Consider the following 18071-nt stretch of genomic DNA (forward strand, 5'->3'; position numbering starts at 1 on the left):
CAATACCATATTAGCAAAATGCTTAGCAACAAAAAAGTCACCTTATTTCCTTCCAGTACAAACTCTGCTAGATAAAATAACACTTTTTTTTTTTTTTTTTAGCATGGACCTTGCATGAGGACCCTGTTATATTGATCTAGAAATGCATATATTAACCTTGCTTTTGCTGACTATAGGTAACTATTGCCTGCTAAATCAAGTGATAGGAGTTTGGCAGGCATTACCAATACAGCTACCTTTATGTTGCACAAGCTCAGACTTTAGCCAGTGCTTACATTAGGCATTCACAGTGAGTCTGGCAGAAATTATGATCAGCACTTGCTGTAGACACTGTAAAGTAGAGGAACCTCTTTCAGATGAAGAACTGTTATGAACTGAGCTGTTAGAATTCTATTTGACATACTGTTGATAAACACTATGTTATACACTAGTATAAACAGAGAGCAAACCAGACTCAGACATCATTTTGTCTTCTGTACCTGGTTGCAGAGCATCATGCTCAAAAAGGAGAGGACTTTCAATACACTCTTTGGAATGGACTGAACTGGCAATTGCATGTTCAGAGAAAAGAGTAGGTGTAAGCATGACTGGATATTGCGTCAGAGTAAATGGTCAGAATTAAGGTATCTTTACTGAGAGTACTCAAGCCAGACTTGAGTTTCAAGGCTTTTTAAGAAGATTGGAGGGAATCTGGAAGAGTGATAATACAGCATAAATGAAAAAGAAAAATGAAGCACATAGACATTCATTAAATTATACATAGTTTTAAAAGTAGATGTGTCCTAACAGATCTATAAAGAATCAATTTCTATATTTTTACTGAGCCAAATTTAAGATTCTTGCTTCATAAGATACCAAACTCAGGTACTCTGAAGCTAATTTCTGTTGGTGATTAAAATACTACCACTGGGAAGAAGCACAGAATAAATATCCCCCTAAATCCTCCAATGAAATTGAGTATAATAGTTATCAAAAGACAAACCTTTTCTTTTTTTTTTTTTTTTTTGAGAGAAGCAAAGAGACCACTGACCATTTATTATGCTATTTATTTGTATTGGAAAGATTAAGAAAATTAAAAATATTTATCCTATACTCAAGTTATACACACGCTTGTGCTTTCAAATCTCCAGGACCAGCTCTACAGTGTGGAAACTACACTCTTACTTGCCTCCCGTCTTTCCAGCCCCATGCACACCCTCACAAGCTTTCTGATTGAAAATTATTTTGGTTGCTTTTGCCTAAATCTGGTCTTGTTGGCAGTGAACTGTGTTTGACATTAATCCCCATGAAACTAAACCACCAGCCATGTGAAAAAATACACAACTTTTATCTAGTATACAGAAAGTCCAGGCAGGTATAAACCCAGAATATATAATAAACTATGGATTTATAATTATCTACACTGATTTGTACATATAATGAGGGAGCAGTAAATATTTTCTCTGGTTTACCCATGTGGTATTTTAGATGTTCAGCTCTCACTGCTACTTAGCCAATACAAAACACTTTGTCATAGTCTCAGATCTTATTATGTTACAGGAATGTTGTATTAAACAAACCCCATAAACATATTTGGACCCGGAATACAAGTCTTTCTCTCCTAACACAGTGTTTCAACCATCAAATTACAGGGCCAGGATCAGGTCTGCAGTTAGAATTTCTAAACCAGTGAGTTTTTAATCATGCTTTGCCATAGCTTCAGTAGAAGACGTAAGAGTGAAAGGCCTGGAAAACAACCACTAGTTTGGCAGCACAGGCATCTCATAGGAGATGTGGATATGAGTTTCCTAACCAGTGGTAAGAACCGAAAGTTAATGTCCTTTGCACATATATTAATGGAAAGACTACTGTATTGCTTGAGCTTGACACTTAAAATGTAGAGTTCTGTTCCCATGATTTTTGAAGGAGGAAAAGACAAGAAGTGGTTCTGGTGTAGGAATGAGAAAGATGAAGCTGTATGCTCTTAGTTTAAAACCTCAGTGATACTTCTGTCATACAGTTTCATTTCAGTTCTGATGTCAGATTTTAACTCCCTTAAGGCAACTGAAAATTCATAAGGCCACATCTTATGGTCCACCTTGCCACAGCTACACGTCTTTACCCCCTGGGCCCACTCTATTTGTTCAGGGCAGAGCAAGTCCAGATCAACAGCCCAGCTGAGAACAGATCACTTGATATTTGAGGCACACCAGTTCCCTGAAGCCAAGCAGGACCCAGTAGCACAGCTCCTGGTGCAGTAATACAGGAAGGGTAGCACCGACCTGAGCAGCCAGAGGTGCCAGGAATCCTATTGTCCCCAGCCACTGTAGCCAAACAACTTCTGTGTGCTGGCCCTGGTATTCCTGTTCACCAAACCACAACAGGGAGCTTGGGTGAGCTACAATTAATTTCAGAGGGGACTTTGCCTTGTGATTGCCAAGTGATTGTGAAACTTTTATAACACTGGCTTGTATGGCTCTTGTCCCACCTCTGTTGTATGAGGAAGCCAGATGATGAGCCATTTAAGGGTGAATGGGACACACAGGACAGGGTGCCTGCAAGAGCCTCAAAGATCAGTGTGTCACTGCTGAGGTCACCTTTGCACTTATGTGCCTACCTCTGATACTTTATCAGCGTAAACGATACCTAAACAAACAGATGGCACCATGCTCATTTCGAATGTTTTCTTTCCTAAGGTGCTTCTCAAAAGAGAAATCTTTTATTATTGTAAGAAAATCCCTAACAGTCGCTCTCCCTTTTGCCGTAGCTTCTGTCTACACTCACACTACTCAGTTCTTCGTGTGAGCCACCACACACCTACTCACGGAAGATGCCTATCATCATCTTTTCAGCCGTCCAACGCCACTTTACTTCCACCTGGTAGCCGCGTCCGTGGCACGCTGACACCCCCTTCTCCCTAAAATCGGGTTCATCGCCCTCCTGAACACAAACGCGAGCGCCAGCCCTGCCCTTACAGGCACACGCCGGCTCGGGAGCCCGGAGGTTCGCCCTCGTTGCCCATGGCCGGGGGGCTGCGCCCGCAGCGCGGAGCTAACCCCCGGGGGGGGCTAGGGATGTGCGTTTCAGTAGCCGCCGTCTCCCCCTAGACGGAGCCCCGCGGCGCAGCCAAAGTGCCGGCACCGGCCGGGGCTCGGGGAGGGCGGCAGAGATCCGGAGGACGCGCCGAGCCGCCCCCGCCCGCCCACCCCACCCCTCCAGACACGCTCCCCCGGCCCCGCACCCTGATCCCCCCTCCCGCGGCGGGCGGGCCGCCAGCTGCCGGGGTGGAGGAGGAGGAGAAGGAGGAGGAGCACGCAGCGGCAGCCCTTGAGTGCCCCGCGCCCCGGCAGGCAGGGCAGGGCAGGGCGGGCTGCGCCGAGCAAAGCGAGTACCCCACCAGCGTTGCTGCCGCTGCCGGCGGAGGCGGGCGGGTGTGCTGAGAGGAGTGGGGGGCCTCCCCACCGCCCCCTGCCCTCCCCTCGCCTGCCCCGCCCCGCCCCGCCCCGCGGGAGGAGTGCGGGCTCAGCCCGAAGCTGGGCTGCTGTTGCACGATTTCTGGCCGGTCGCTGCCGCTCCAGAAGTTGGGGCCGGTCGCGGCGGACGCTCGCTGAGGCGCTCCCATGGTGCCGGTGCCCGCCGGGGGGGGCCACGCCCGCCGCCGCCCGCCGCGCCGCCGAAACTTGGGGGAAGTTTGTGAGCGACTCGGTGAGTACCGGGCGGCGGCTCCGCGCCTCTCCCTGCCCGCCGCCTCCCGCCTGGGGCGGACGCCGAATGGCTTCCTCGCCCCAGTGTCCCAGCCCCAGGGTCCGGCTCCTGACGGGCTTCGCCGCCCTCCCCCGGCTCTCGCCCCGGGGTTTTGCGAGCTCGCCCCGCGGGGCCGCCCGGCGTGCACTGCTGGCGAGGGCAGCCCGGCCCCGGAGCCGGGCCGGGACCGCGGCGTCAGCTCTGGCTGTGGCCGGGACGGCGAATGTGGGGCAAGAATTCCCGTCAGCTCCCGTGCTGTGGGTGATGGAGGGGGTGATGGGGGAGGGAAGGTCTGGAGAAGCAGTTTTCTTCAGAGAAACCCTCTTTTCTGCGTGGTCTGGGATTTAAAAAGCAGAGCGAGAATGGTAGTTTAGTTGCCAGCGTTGCAGGCTTCTCCTGTATAATAGACCTAATCGAAGTTTCTGTTCTCTGTGGTTTGTTCCAGTTTATACAATTCCCTACTCCCGTTTTTCTTTTTTTTTTTTTTTTTTTTTTTTTTTTTTAATGCTATCTATAATTTTGTTTCTTAATGTGTGGCCTTCTGTAAGTATTACACAGGATTAAAAATAAAAAGAGAATGCTTTTAAAAACAAACACTGCAAATGCTCTGAGCAGAAGTATACGAAACAGAGGGGTTAATGCAGTGGAATAACGAGTGTTTTATCACAGTGGCGTCTTCTGTGATACTTGTTCCAAACTCTCACGGGACTAATGCTAGACTGGATGTGCATTAGCTACTCATCTTTTCACTAGAGAATATTTTGTTCAGAATTTAGTGTATTATTAACTTATTGTATTCAGTCACGGCTTCACTTTCCTTCTCGTGTAACAACAACAAAATATTCACAACTGGTCATCTTTGTGGTTAAATCGGAAATGAGAGCGGAGCAACTAAAAAGCTGTAGCCCAATGCTTGAGTTGGATCCTATTTTATAGATGCTTTAAGCAAGTATTTACTGATAGGAAAAATTGAAGTTATTTGTCAGGTAAAGATCTTCTTAAATCCAAAAGTTTTAACTTAGACTTGTTTGCTCACATCAGCAATGAAAATGTATTTGAGAATAGAATCAATGTACGGAGATCTGGTAAGATTTATTTGAGTACTGGTGTTTATTTAAAAGATGCTTTTTTAAATATTGAGATTAAAGTAGATGGCGATTGAGATGTCTTGTGGCTCTGAGTGGTAAATATAAGTATTACTGAAAGTTATTCAGACAGCTTGAATTGTTTGAATAGGAATACGATGTCTTTCATCCCTACCACATCTCAGTCTTGCATTACTAGAATTGCTACTTGCTCTGTTAATTCACGACGTTTGCATGTTCTAATAATTATATGGGATTGACAAACATGCCAGTGTGCAGTCCTTCTGAGGAGTAATTTCTGAGGTTGCCAGTAAATGGTAGTGATACTTTTACTAAATATGTAGCTGTAACTTACTCTAATGTGTAGAGAAGTCATAGATACCCCCCAAATATTTTGGAGTGAAATTGTCCTAGTGTGGTCAAGGATTGTTTTCATTACCATGGGCTGTTTCATTGTCTTCTAGTGTTGATGTATCTGCACAGCACAGTGCAGCACCATGCACGTATATAAAATTGGGATCTCTTTAGAGGTGTTAATTCCTATAGCACTGTGCAAGGCAGCAGCACTGCTCCCAGAGAGTGCTTGAGTGTCTATGCAACACTGGTTGTGTTGGGGAGAGGTATGGAGCTTAGTTCTCCACATTTTTACTAACTAAAATAGCATGTTATACCATATATGACCTCTTGTGACATTTTCCAATAAGGAATGATCAAGAACTCTGATGGGAAATCCCCTGTTTATATGGGTTGGTACCTTTCCTTTCCATGATCTGGAGACTGAGGTTCCCTTAGGGTATGACTTTCACGCACAGGGCTTCTTTCGATTGCCAATATGTACGTGACTCTAAGTGTGTATTTAAACTAGACCTAGGCCTTGCTCCCATTAAATGAAGCTTCCTTTTGCTGCAGAAATTGTTTTTTAACAAAGCTAGTATTCATCTTGTGCTATTAATGAGAGCATTGGGGAGAATAAATATAACATGATGTATCTTATTTGAAATACCAGATGTCCATGGACAAAGTGGAAGCTGTGAATATTTGTCATTGAGAAAGCATTGTAGGCAGAGATGCTTTGATTTTTTTTTTTGACTGATTGAAAAATAAGATGTGCTTTATCAGACATGACAGCACTTGCATTCAGCCAGGTTGAAGCTCTTGCAATCTTAAGGTATGTGTCAAAACATTTTGAAATCATAACAAATAAATAAAAATTATAGGAACAACAAGAAGGGAGGTATAAAGTTGGTGGGGAAAGGAAGGGCAAGGATATCACCAGTGTAATAACAAGTCTGCTTAGTCCACATGGAAGTTCTTAAATGATTGACTAGCTAGAGGGCCAGGTTTCTTTTAAATGAAAGATCTTCCTTAGTTTTTTACCAAATATTTGTCTGATGAGAAGACAATTCTTTGACCCAGCAGAGCTGAGAGAGTAATTCTGGGAAGAGGGCAGTGTGAGGAAAGCAGGGAGAGAGGGGTAGTAGGGTTGCTACTTTGCTGTGGCGAAGGCAAAAGGCTGATGCAATGAGATACTAGCTTGGCAGGAGTAGATTTATGCCAGGACTTGAAGGAACACTTTGTGCTCAAATTGTTTATCACAAGGGAAATCTTTCTTTACCGTATATGAATCCCAGTTAAAGTCTTCGTATGAGGTAGGTGTTTGTTTACACGTCACTGTAGTTCATGAGAGACAGAAGAAGCATCCTCTTAGCAAAGAGCTGATTTTCAATGTATGAGAAACAACTTTTCCTACAAAATTGTAAGGGCTGTTTCCTTTGACAGCTGTGACAGAGATGGATGTTGTCCGTATCACATTTACCACAGCTTATGAAATGAAAATATATTTAAGCACGTATTTTATTGACCTTCAGAAAGCATGTATGCCATTGAACATACATTAATCACCAGAATTCTTATTTTTTAAATTATTAATGAGGTAGTATAAACTTCAGAAAAGCTTCACAGTAGCAGGGTGGTTTGCAATGGGGTAGGACTTTATGTCTCACTTGCCCAACAAACAGGATGGTACATTATATTGTTAATTTCAGATGTACAATGTTGTGAGGATGTAAAAGACAATTAAAATTATTTTTACTGAAGTAATAAGTGCTGGAAAACACTCTTGATGCAGTCTTCTGCGATCAGTAATGCATGAGATACTTGTGTTAAGTGTGTGAATGCATGTGCACAAACGCTTGGTTGGGAGTAACTTTCGGAGGTAAGGTTGTCCCACTTCGTTATCCACTTAGTCAGTAGCTGAACAACTACACCAGTAATCAAACATTTATGAGCTTTGACATTCTATTGGCAATGCTATTCATACTTATCATACTAATCACGTCTGTCTTTTGATTTTACAAAAAATCCTTTGACTGCAATGCCAACACCTGTATCTTCTAAATCATGCTCAGCTTTATAACTTAGAGATACTCCTATTTGTAGTGATACAGTCTGCAACATAGTCTTTTGTCCTGCTGTGTGTCTGAACTAGACATAACATTTTGTGGAAGGTATCCACTGCATGGGATTGTGGTTGTTTGGGGAAGGTCCTAGAGGGATTCACGGAGAATGCTAGAGATGTGGTAGAGACAAAGAGCTCTATACCGCGACTGCTGGTGAGAGGATATGAAACTCGTAAATGTAGCAGAAAATTTTAACCTCTCTGCATTAAGAGAATAAACACAGCACCCATTCTGTTGGTGTGGAATGATTTATGCTTCCCCAGGTCTCCTTTCCTGTAGCCATTTAGGGAGACTCACAGCATTATTGTATTGTAGTGCTAGACCTGCTCGGCCTGTGTGTGTGGCACAGGGTGACTACTGAAGATGAGTTCATAATGTGGGGAACTGAACTCAGAATATACAAAGAAAAGATTATTTGCTGGCTTTACACTCATTAAGGCAGAAGATTGCTGCCTCTGATCACTTAATAAGCTTATTGCTCATAATCCTAGAACAAAGATGATATATGAAGACATAAATATGAATAATCACTTGCATTTCACTATGACAATAATAGACAGAGATAATTAATATTTAGAACTTTAAAAGCTGTTTCAATACTGTCATAAATCCATTACAGTCTTCAAACTCAGTTTGTATGTAGTCAGTCCAAACAGAAAGTATTATTTCAGATGCGTGACAGTAATTTTGTACCAAACAAGTTTGTCATCAGCTAACATACAACAACTCCAAGGGGCAGTTGGAAAGAGCTAGGTTGTTAATAACAGCCCTTATGTTAGAGCATTCAAGCATTTAAATTGAGTTTGAATGTTTACTGCCTCAGAAGTAAATGAGATTGGTAAAACTCCATATTCCAGTAGATCTCTAGGATGCATTGATGGTAGGTAGAAACTGTCCCTTTGTTAGTTATGTGGACAGATGTCTTTGTGCCTGACTGGTATAAAACAGTTTTGGTTTTAATTCATAGGTAGTACATCTCTACAACCTTATTGGTATAGCCAAATAACTCCCTTAGGGCCTGTTGGAGTTTCGGGATAGTCTAAGCATGAAGAAGGGCCTGTAGGCCAGAAGAAACAGACTGAAAGAACCAACACATTTTATTCCAGCTATCTTAGTTAGCGAGAATGCTTGTCAATTTTCACCTTACTTCACAAACTGTGTGCCTTATTCCCAGCTGCTCTCAAGTATTCAACCTGATGTCTAATATATTCCATGTTTTTTGCCTGCTCTTTTTACATACACATTACATTAGTTCTACCTAGAGCATGAGTTGGTGCAGTGGGCTCTCATTTATCGCGTGACTGCAAGTATTGTTTGAATTTGTTATGGAATGCTTATTAAATTGTGTTTGCTCAAGAACTATGTTATGAACCTACATTATAACTGTTTTGACCAATGCCTTGTTTACTGTTTTCATCCAGAAAATCTTGAACTGTTCAGTGTTTTGGTAGTTCGTGGCATTGCTAGTGGCTTTATGTGATGCTGTAAAAAGTCAGTGAAAAGAAAGCAGGATTCCTTGCTTGGTGGTACTTGTCCCTTGCTTTGCATGAGTTGAAGAGAACTGGTTGTGATTGAATTGGGACTCAGCTTTACCTGTTCTACCAAGAGTAAGGAAGATCTGGGATGAGGATTGAGAGAAGAGCAGTTAAAGCAATGAGCTGCTGTATCTTTGGCTTTTAGTTGTATTTGATGGCTGAGCCTAGTCAAGTATGTTGGGGGAACACTGTGGGACTTTTATTTATAAAGAAAACTTTAAGAAAACCACTGCTTTTGTAATGACTGGCAGTTCGAAGTCTGACACAGAGTAGCCCTCAGAATTAAGTCAGATGTCAAGTAAACAAAGCAGAATACACCATGATCAGGCCATCTGTATTTCACAGCACACATAACTCAAGCCCAGTAAGCTGTGCTTATGCTGGGGCTTTGGTCCTCCAGGTTGAGTCCTGGCTGGTTTAGGGCATGCACTTGGCGAGTTGAGCCACCTGAAGGAATTATTTGCAGGGGGTGCAGTAGGAAATACCACTCGTTTTGGCTTATGCACATATGTAACTGAAACATATGCATCTAAACATTTAGGGCTTGACTTGTGCTTGTTCCAAACGGTGCCAGCCTACTGATCCAGTATGTGTGGATGAGCTGTTCTTACCACTGCAGTGTTTCTGCAGTAGGATCAAGAGTGTGTGAGACAGGGCGTTACACTTTTTAGCTGTGATTTTTGACCCTTGGAGAGTGTCAGTGAGCCTCTGGGTCGGCTCACGCCGGGTGGTGGTAACAAACACTGCACAGGAGAGATGCTTGTTATGTGATACGGTCACTGCTGGCCTCTTGTACACCAGCCAGTTCTGGCAGTGCAGGACAATGTGTACATCATGGAGGGACTGCAACCTGGGGAGAAAGGGCCCCTCCACTTCCATGTGAGAAAGGCTGTTTTTGTGGAACTGTGCGATGAGCTCTGGTATCTTCCAGCTCTAAGGTGCTTTAATTAGGATGACTGTGTCAATTCAGAAGCCATTAAAGAAAAAGCAGTCACTGTTGTAAAGCAACCTGTGCCTCATTACTGCTGTAATGTAAGTAATGTAAGTATTCTACTTGAATAGCTAATTTCCTTGAAATAATAGGTAGCTTTGAGAAAATTAATTCCTTTGATTGTACTGGGCCAAGGCATGCTTTTTGCAGTGTCATGTAGTTTATCCATCCCAAGGCACACACAAGGATGTTAACTTCAGTGGATTCTGCTTGATGGTTCTCAGACCTCTAGCTGACCACAGGGCTGCTGGTGGTGATGTTAAGAAAGGATGGCATTTACCTCTTTAAGTGGCATGAAGACCCTTCCTAACTTGCATCGAATAAAGGAGGAATTCAGGAATACTTGCATGAGTTGGCAATGTGCGCTCACAGCCCAGAAGGCCGACCGAATCCTGGGCTGCAAATGGTCAAAGGGATCCCAAATCACAGGGAGTGTGACCAGCAGGTCGAGAGAGGTGATTCCCCCCCTCTACTCTGCTCTTGTGAGACCTCACCTGGAGTACAGCGTACAGTTCCAGTGCCCCCAATATAAGAAGGACATGGAACTGTTGAAGCAAGTCCAGAGGAGGCCATGAAGTTGATAAGATGACTGGAGCATCTCCCCTACAAAGACAGGCTGAGAAAGTTGGGGGTATTCAGCCTGGAGAAGAAAAGGTTGCATGGAGACCTCACAGCAACCTTCCAGTACCTGAAGGGGGCCTACAGGGAAGCTGGAGGGGGACTGTTTGTTAGGAACTGTAGTGATAGGGCAAGGAGTAATGGGAACAAACTGAAAGAGGAGAAATTTAAGTTAGATATTAGTTTGAAATTTTTTACTGTGAGGGTGGTGAGACACTGGAACAGGTTGCCCAGTGACGTTGTGGATGCCCCATCCCTGGCAGTGTTCAAGGCCAAGTTGGACAAGACCTTGAGCAACCTGGTCTAGTGGGAGGCGTCCCTGCCTATGGCAGGGGGGTTGGGACTAGATGATCTTTAGGGTCCATTCCAACCACTTAACATTCTATGATTCTGTGATTTTTCACGCTTATTGTGTATAACGGTATAAGACCTGTATCCAGCATATGGGGGAAATAAGCAATACATAGTGTCCTTGTATTTTTGATCCAACTTGTGGCATAGATGGGTGCACTTGATGCCATGATGGAAAAAGTAATGTTGTTTACTGTTCTACCCATATGTTTGTTGTGACCTTTTCTATTGCCTTTTTTCCCCAATTATAAACAGTTAATCTTTTATTAAAGTAACCAGACGTATTGTGGAAATCATTGCTGGTCCCTTTTCTTTTCTTATTTTACTGCTGCAGGTGAAGGGCTCACTCCGTAAGAGCCCAAGAGAGCGTTATGGACCCATTGGGAATAAAAAGTGTATCCATCAAAACAAAAGGACATAGGATTTAGGAAGAGGGACTCCTCTTGACAAGTCGTTCTTGTTGACATTGAATGATAGAATGGAAACCTTCATGAAGAACCTTCTGTAGCCATGTTCCTGTTTTCTGTGCTGAGGTAGAGTTTGCAGATTTTTTTAAAAGAATTTTGGTATATTGTTTGTTATTTCAAACCTAAGGAATCTGGGAGCCTGATTAACCACAGAAGATCTTGGATTAGAAGAGGGAAGAAGTTTTCCATAGTGGGAGAACATGTTTGGTGTTTCAGTTCACTAAACCATGCAGAAAAGGAGAGGAGGTTTTATGGTGTTGAGGGATCAAGAGCCTGAGACTGCATACAGATTCTGGATAATTTCTGAAACAAAATGGAATATGTGCAGATAGAAAGACCAGGACATGAAAGCCTGGGGAATTATTGGTTGTTATCGGCTGAAGTTATAGACTCCAAACAATTTGGTTCCACTGTCTTAAGTGGGCATTTATGTGAACATGTAACTGAACATTATGTGGCCAGTAATCAAAAGGACATGTTTAAGATTTAGTGTAATGATTTGTTTAAGGATGTTTGAGGTGGCTGGACTAAAACACAGTAAAAAACCCCAACATCCTCAAGTTGATTAAAAAATTCAAATATAACTTGAATTGCACCCAAAAGTATATTTTCATACTGATTTTCAAAATATTTTATTTTTTTTAATCATTGTTAAGTTATACTACTTTGTGGATAGAGCTATGATAGGACTAGAAATGTTTTTGGTAGGGTAGGACTGATTTTGCCAGCAGCTTGCAGTGCTATGCTTTCCAAATGGTGTTTTGGTTGCAGTATTTTGTAGCAACCTATCGGTGCAACAGCTCATAAAAATACAGAAAACAGAAATATGGTATTTTTTCATCAAACAACTGATATTGTTCACCAATTCGTTTTATATGTGAGCAGTTGGTACACATACTGTTTATTCACATTGCAGTTTTTGTTTTATTTACTGATGCTGAAGTGTGAAAATGAAATATAAACTGTCCTTAAAAAGTGACTGGCACCATTTGTTGTTAGGGCTGAAGCAAAAGAGGTATCTCTCACTAATTATTTAATTGTCTGGATTTTTAAAAGTTGAAAGGTTCCTTCTAAGAAGCCTGATCTGACTAAGAGGCTGTAACTGTTCATGTGAACTGCTTATATGTATAGTCCCATTTGTATGAAGTAGAAGTGTGGCCTCATGGGCAAAGGAAGAATCTTCCCACTCTCTACATCTTAAACACCTGCACTGACCAGATATCTTGAAAATGTGAGTACATTCATTTCCATTCAGATGGAGCAGTAGTACAGAGCAGCAGCCTCCGCTGTAGCTTTGGGACCAGTGGTCACACAGCTCTCTGTTCTTGAGACTTTGTGTTGTTGCTTCATATCCTAGTAGATTGCTACTTTTCAGATGTTCTGATGACTCCCTACCTTAACAATATAGATAGGTATTCTTAAAAAATGTTATTAAAATACCTGGTCTGAAGCAGCGCACTTGTTTACAGGCTGTGGGTTGTGGAGCACTTGCAGACAACACAGATTGAAGCTAGCTTGGGGAAAGCACTTAGCTGCGCTTGATTAAGAGATGGCAGATGGGGCTTCAGCTGACCATCCAGCAGACTGTGAGCACAGCTGCCATCCCCTGTTCCTCACCAGCCCCTCTAGCTTTGCTGTGCAGAAGTTGAAGTGTCTCTGGGCTAGTGTATGTTACAGTGATGTAGCACATAAGTGTTTGTCCCTAAGAGGGCAGAGCTGCCAAAGCCGGTGGAAGTGTGGCACCAGTGGAGGTGAAAACTTGCTAATAGAGAAAAGCAGGAAGCCTGAACAAACAATTGTACTCATTAAGGCAATTACTGGACAGAAATGAGGCATTTTCTGGGGAAAGATGAAAGTCAATCTGCGTTTTGTTCCATTGGTGTAGTTCATAGGTAGAGGTGACTGGCAGTCATTTGTGGGTGCTGTTATCACACAGACTCTTCCGCCCACCCCTGGCATGCAGCGCGGGCACACGGCCCCCGGGCGCCCACGGAGCGGCTCCCCCCCTCCCGGGCCGGGAGAAAGGAGAGAGGGAACTTCGCTGGCGGAGACTGCGCCCTCGTGGGAGAGGAGAGAGAGCGCCTTGGAGTTCACAGAGACCGGTGCCCCCCTGGGGAGGGGAGAGAGGGGGCCCCCGGAGCACACAGAGAAGAGAAGGACAACTCTAAACCCAGGCAGATGGAACTCGATTAGCCCTGTAAGGTCATCCATCTAAGAGAAGGTCACTCTAATTAAACCTGCGTTCTGAGAACCTCGCTGCCACCGTCCAAGCTCGCTCGGCCCCAGCAGATGAACCTTAGGATTAAAGGGTGGGTTCAGTTCCGCGCGTACTGCATCTCACCTAAAAAATCCACTGCACAGGCTCGAAGGCCCTACCCACATTTGCAAAGCCCTGTAGCGACATCTACAAATCTTCTACACAAAGATCAAAAGACAAAGGCATGCCTCCAAAGGTGTACCCAAATTAACTCTAACATGCTGGAACGTCAGAACCATGCTCAATTCTGTGGATAGCGGACGTCCTGAGCATTGTTCTGCCCTAATTGCCCATGAACTGTCACGTCTCAACATCGACATTGCTGCTCTCAGCGAAGTCACCTTCACGAGGAAGGCAGCCTCAAAGAACATGGTGCCGGTTACACACTCTTTTGGTCAGGCAAGCCCAGAACCAAAAAGCATATCTCAGGAGTCGGCTTCATGATCAAAAACTCTATTGTTCCTAAACTCTAAAATCTGCCAACAGGTCACTGTGATCGCATTGTCTCCCTACGCCTTCCACTACACAACAAGCAACACGTTGTCCTCTTTAGTATATATGCCCCAACTCTCCAAGCTGACCCTGTTGAAAAAGATAAATTTTACACCAACCTGCGCCGCCTTACCCAAAAGGTGCCTGCAGATGATAAGATCATTATCCTTGGTGATTTCAACACCGGAGTAGCTAAGAATTTTGAAACCTGGAAAGGAATATTAGGCAAGCATGGTGTTGGAAGCTGCAATGATAATGGTCGACTTCTGCTAGAATTCTGTGCGGAGCAACAGCTCACCATCACCAACAGTATCTTTCAGCAGAAAAATAGTCTGAAGACAATCTGGGGTGCATCCCAGATCGGGGCATTGGCACCTCATTGATTATGTCTTGGTGCGACGGAGAGATGTTCATGATGTCCATCACACCCGCGTGATGCCCAGTACAGAATGTCAAACAGACCATTGGCTTGTGCGCTGTACACTTAACCTCAATCTTAAATTCAAACCTAAAAGGGGCAGTATCCCAAGGAGGAGACTCCAAGTTAACAATCTCCAGTCAGCCACAGTGAGAAACAAATTCCAGGCTAATCTTCAAACTAGGCTCGATAACCATTCCATAGATTCTATAGATGCCTCTCCTGAAACACTTTGGCACCATATTAAAAATAGTATCCTGCAGTCCTCTGAAGAAACCTTAGGGTTCTCCCTCAAGAAGAACAAGGACTGGTTGATGAAAACAATCAAGAGATCCAGGAATTGTTGAGGAGGAAGAGAACTGCTCATCAAGCACACCTTGCACTGCCATCCTGTTATGTAAGAAAAACAGCCTTTCGCCTTATATGCAGCAAGCTCCAACAGAAATTTGTTGACCTCACCAAGGCTTTTGATACTGTGAGCAGAAAAGGTCTATGGCAGAGTTTGGAATGCTTAGGTTGTCCCCCTAAGTTCCTTAAAATGATCATCTCACTCCATGAGGATCAACACGACCAAGTCAGATATGGCAATGCACTTTCTGAGCCCTTTCTAATAACCAGTGGTGTGAAACAAGGCCGTGTTCTTGCACCAACCCTATTCACAGTCTTTTTCAGCATGATGCTCCAAAGGGCCACAGCAGACTTTGATGATCAGGACGGTATCTACATTCGATATCGTACTGATGGAAGCCTCTTCAACCTAAGGCGACTGAAGGCCCACACCAAGACCTTAAACCATCTTGTCCGGGAGCTGCTTTATGCTGATGACGCCGCCCTTGTCGCCCCCACAGAAGCAGCTCTGCAGCGTTTAACATCCTGGTTTGCAGATGCTGCTGAGCTCTTTGGGCTGGAAGTCAGTTTAAAGAAGACAGAAGTTTTCTATCAACCAGCACCTCGGGAAGTCTTCCACCATCCCCATATCACCATTGGCCAATCAGTGCTCAAATCAGTCCAGCAGTTTAATTACCTAGGTAGCCTCATCTCCTCGGATGGTAAGATTGACGGAGAGATAGACAACAGGTTAGCAAAGGCATGTAGTGCTTTTGGAAAGCTTCATAAAAGAGTTTGGCGAAACAAACACTTGAAGAAAAGTACAAAGATCAGTGTTTACAGAGCCATAGTGCTGTCTACTCTCTTATATGGATCTGAATCGTGGGTCATCTACTGCCACCACCTGCATCTTCTAGAACACTTCCATCAACGCTACCTCTGTACAATCCTAAACATCCACTGGTCAGATTATGTGACGTATTAATACGTCTGTTCTAGAACAAGCAGCAGTCACAAGTATTGAGGCCATGTTGCTGAGAACACAACTGCATTGGGCAGGGCACATCTCAAGGATGAAAGATCACCGCCTCCCTAAGATCTTGCTTTATGGTGAACTTGCCACCAGCTGCCGCAAGAGAGGAGCCCCAAAGAGAAGATACAAGGACTCCCTGAAACAACATCTCAGCCTTGGCCATATTGATGAACATAACTGGTCTACTCTGGCCTCCAATCAGGAAGTCTGGAGACACACCATCTATAACGCTGCTGATGCTTTTGAGAAAGCATGCAGCATCACTCCTGAGGAGAAAAGACAACACAGAAAGATTTGTGCCCTGCAGAATATACCACCTAAGGAGTCTTTCTGCTGTGTCTTTTGCAACCGGATGTGCCTGTCTTGTATTGGCCTTTTTAGCCACCAACACTCTTGTAACAAACGTGGGTAGAGCCCTCCTCAAATCTTCATTCATGAAGCCTAGCCATGATGAATCACACCGACTACTGGAGGAATTTGGGTGTTAGAAAACCAACGATGAAGGAGCACTGGAAGAACATTTAACAGGCTAGTATTGATACTTGGCATAAGTTTTCTGGGATGCATTATGGGACTGAGACATCTACAATAGACAGTAATTCTAACAGTGTAGATCAAGGATGTACTTCTGCCTCAACAGCACTGACCTTCCTGGATGTTCTACATTATAATACATGCAATAGTTTCTTATTGGCAGCTCTGGCATTGTGCACTGACTTTTGATCCCTGTGGCTTTTACCATTCATTTCTTTGTCTTTGTCTTAGCAGAGCACTTCAGTTAATACAGAAAAGGACTAATGCCATTCATTATATTGTTTTGTCATTCCAAGCAGTAAAAAAAAAAAAAGCTCATATTCCTTTGACTTTTTCTTTGCAGACCTATGTTGTGTGGGATGGGTGAAGGTTGATGACGCTTTCAAAACCATCCTTGTAACTCCTTTCTAAGAAGTGCCACTGGACGTTAGGGAACTATCTGCAGATACTGTTACAAATTTTGGATGTATTTTATGTAGTGTTAGTACTTCTGTGCATTGTTTGGCTCAAAGGTGTATCCACGGACATTAAACACTGGTTGCTCTTACCCTTAATACTGGCAAGTCACTGTGTAGAGCATGGTCATTTAATTGTTATAAATTTAAGCAAATATTGAAATGGTAGAGAAGGGCCATATGGACCACTAGAAATGATTACCATGGGGTCAAGAAGACCCACTACTGTAGTTTCTCTTCATCTATTAAGACAGTCAGGCATTGAGAAGTTGTGAAGGAAATTCAAGACAATCTCTCCAATTTTTGCCAAGATTACTCAGTGGAATCACTTGTTGCCAGATGCTCATGCTGAATGAGAGCGAACAGCAGCCACTGCTGTAGGACTTAGTTTTCTGAAGTTACTCAAAGTCAATTTTCAGTCCAGTTGTTGTAGGGGATTATTAATACTCTGTGGACTGTTATACAGTTTGAATGACAAACAAGCAGGTAGAAATTATATTTATGTGAAAAGTGTATATCACCTTATATCACCTGTTATCTGTGGGAATGCATACAGCACCTTTTATTTGGGATTTCAATGTAGCTGTGCAAAAGGGATTGTAGCATAGATAGTAGGATAGGAGTGAAAGATTTAGTCTGCATTTCCCAAGCAGTAGCGTCTGGAAGTGATATGCAGCTTGTGGCTAGGAATGGAGCCATAACCCTGTCCTTGACTGCCTGAGAGGCTCTGCAGCATGTTCAGAAAGACCTCACCCAGATGTGAGCCTTCAGAGCCTGTGCTCATGACACTGGTTTCCAAGCCATAGCAGAATCACTTTTCCTTTTTTTTTTTTTCAAAATTCATCATACTTTCATAAAATTCAGATTGTGCTGTCAAATTTATTTAAAAGATACTTTCATAAATCCAGAAAAACTTAAACACCAGTAGGTATCCTCTTAGATAATCTTAATTTTTTACTCTGGTCTCTGCCACATGATGACCTCTCTGCAGGAAACAAGCACTTCTTCACCAATCTCAGAATGGCTGAAAAGTCACTCTTTAGCAAGAATAGGAATCTGGCAGGCTTCAAGTGCAAAACAGTTTCTTTGTGGATACCTACCTACAGGCCCTTGGTTACACTCCTAGTTACTCTGCAGAGTTAATTCAGTCACCTGGTATGGTTAGTTTGATTTTTTTCTTTCCACTGTTTGAACTTCTCTGCCATCTGAACTCTGCCTGAAAAGTAGACTGGCATATGTTCTCTTATTTTTTAGATCAGTCATGCCAGCTATGCATAAAAGAGCTAGAGCAAAAACATTCCGTATCCGTTAAGTGTTTTATTTTCC

General features: G+C 43.4%; 1 protein-coding gene across 3 annotated transcripts in view; it reads left to right on the forward strand.

Moving 5' to 3' along the window:
• GHR (growth hormone receptor) overlaps positions 1–18071 on the forward strand; it is a 162063-nt gene that overhangs the window by 30231 nt on the left and 113761 nt on the right. For 2 of the 3 annotated variants that reach the window (XM_027745721.2, XM_039390753.1), the window contains exon 1: positions 3385–3684. The exons of the other annotated variant lie outside the window; for it this stretch is intronic. The gene's annotated coding sequence lies outside the window, so the exon portion shown is untranslated. Of the gene's footprint in view, positions 1–3384; positions 3685–18071 lie in introns of those variants that run through there. 3 annotated transcript variants of the gene reach the window in all.

Source organism: Pipra filicauda, unplaced genomic scaffold (assembly GCF_003945595.2).
Source record: "Pipra filicauda isolate LSUMZ 115617 unplaced genomic scaffold, ASM394559v2 scaffold86_size2582843_pilon, whole genome shotgun sequence".
Classification (NCBI taxonomy): domain Eukaryota; kingdom Metazoa; phylum Chordata; class Aves; order Passeriformes; family Pipridae; genus Pipra; species Pipra filicauda.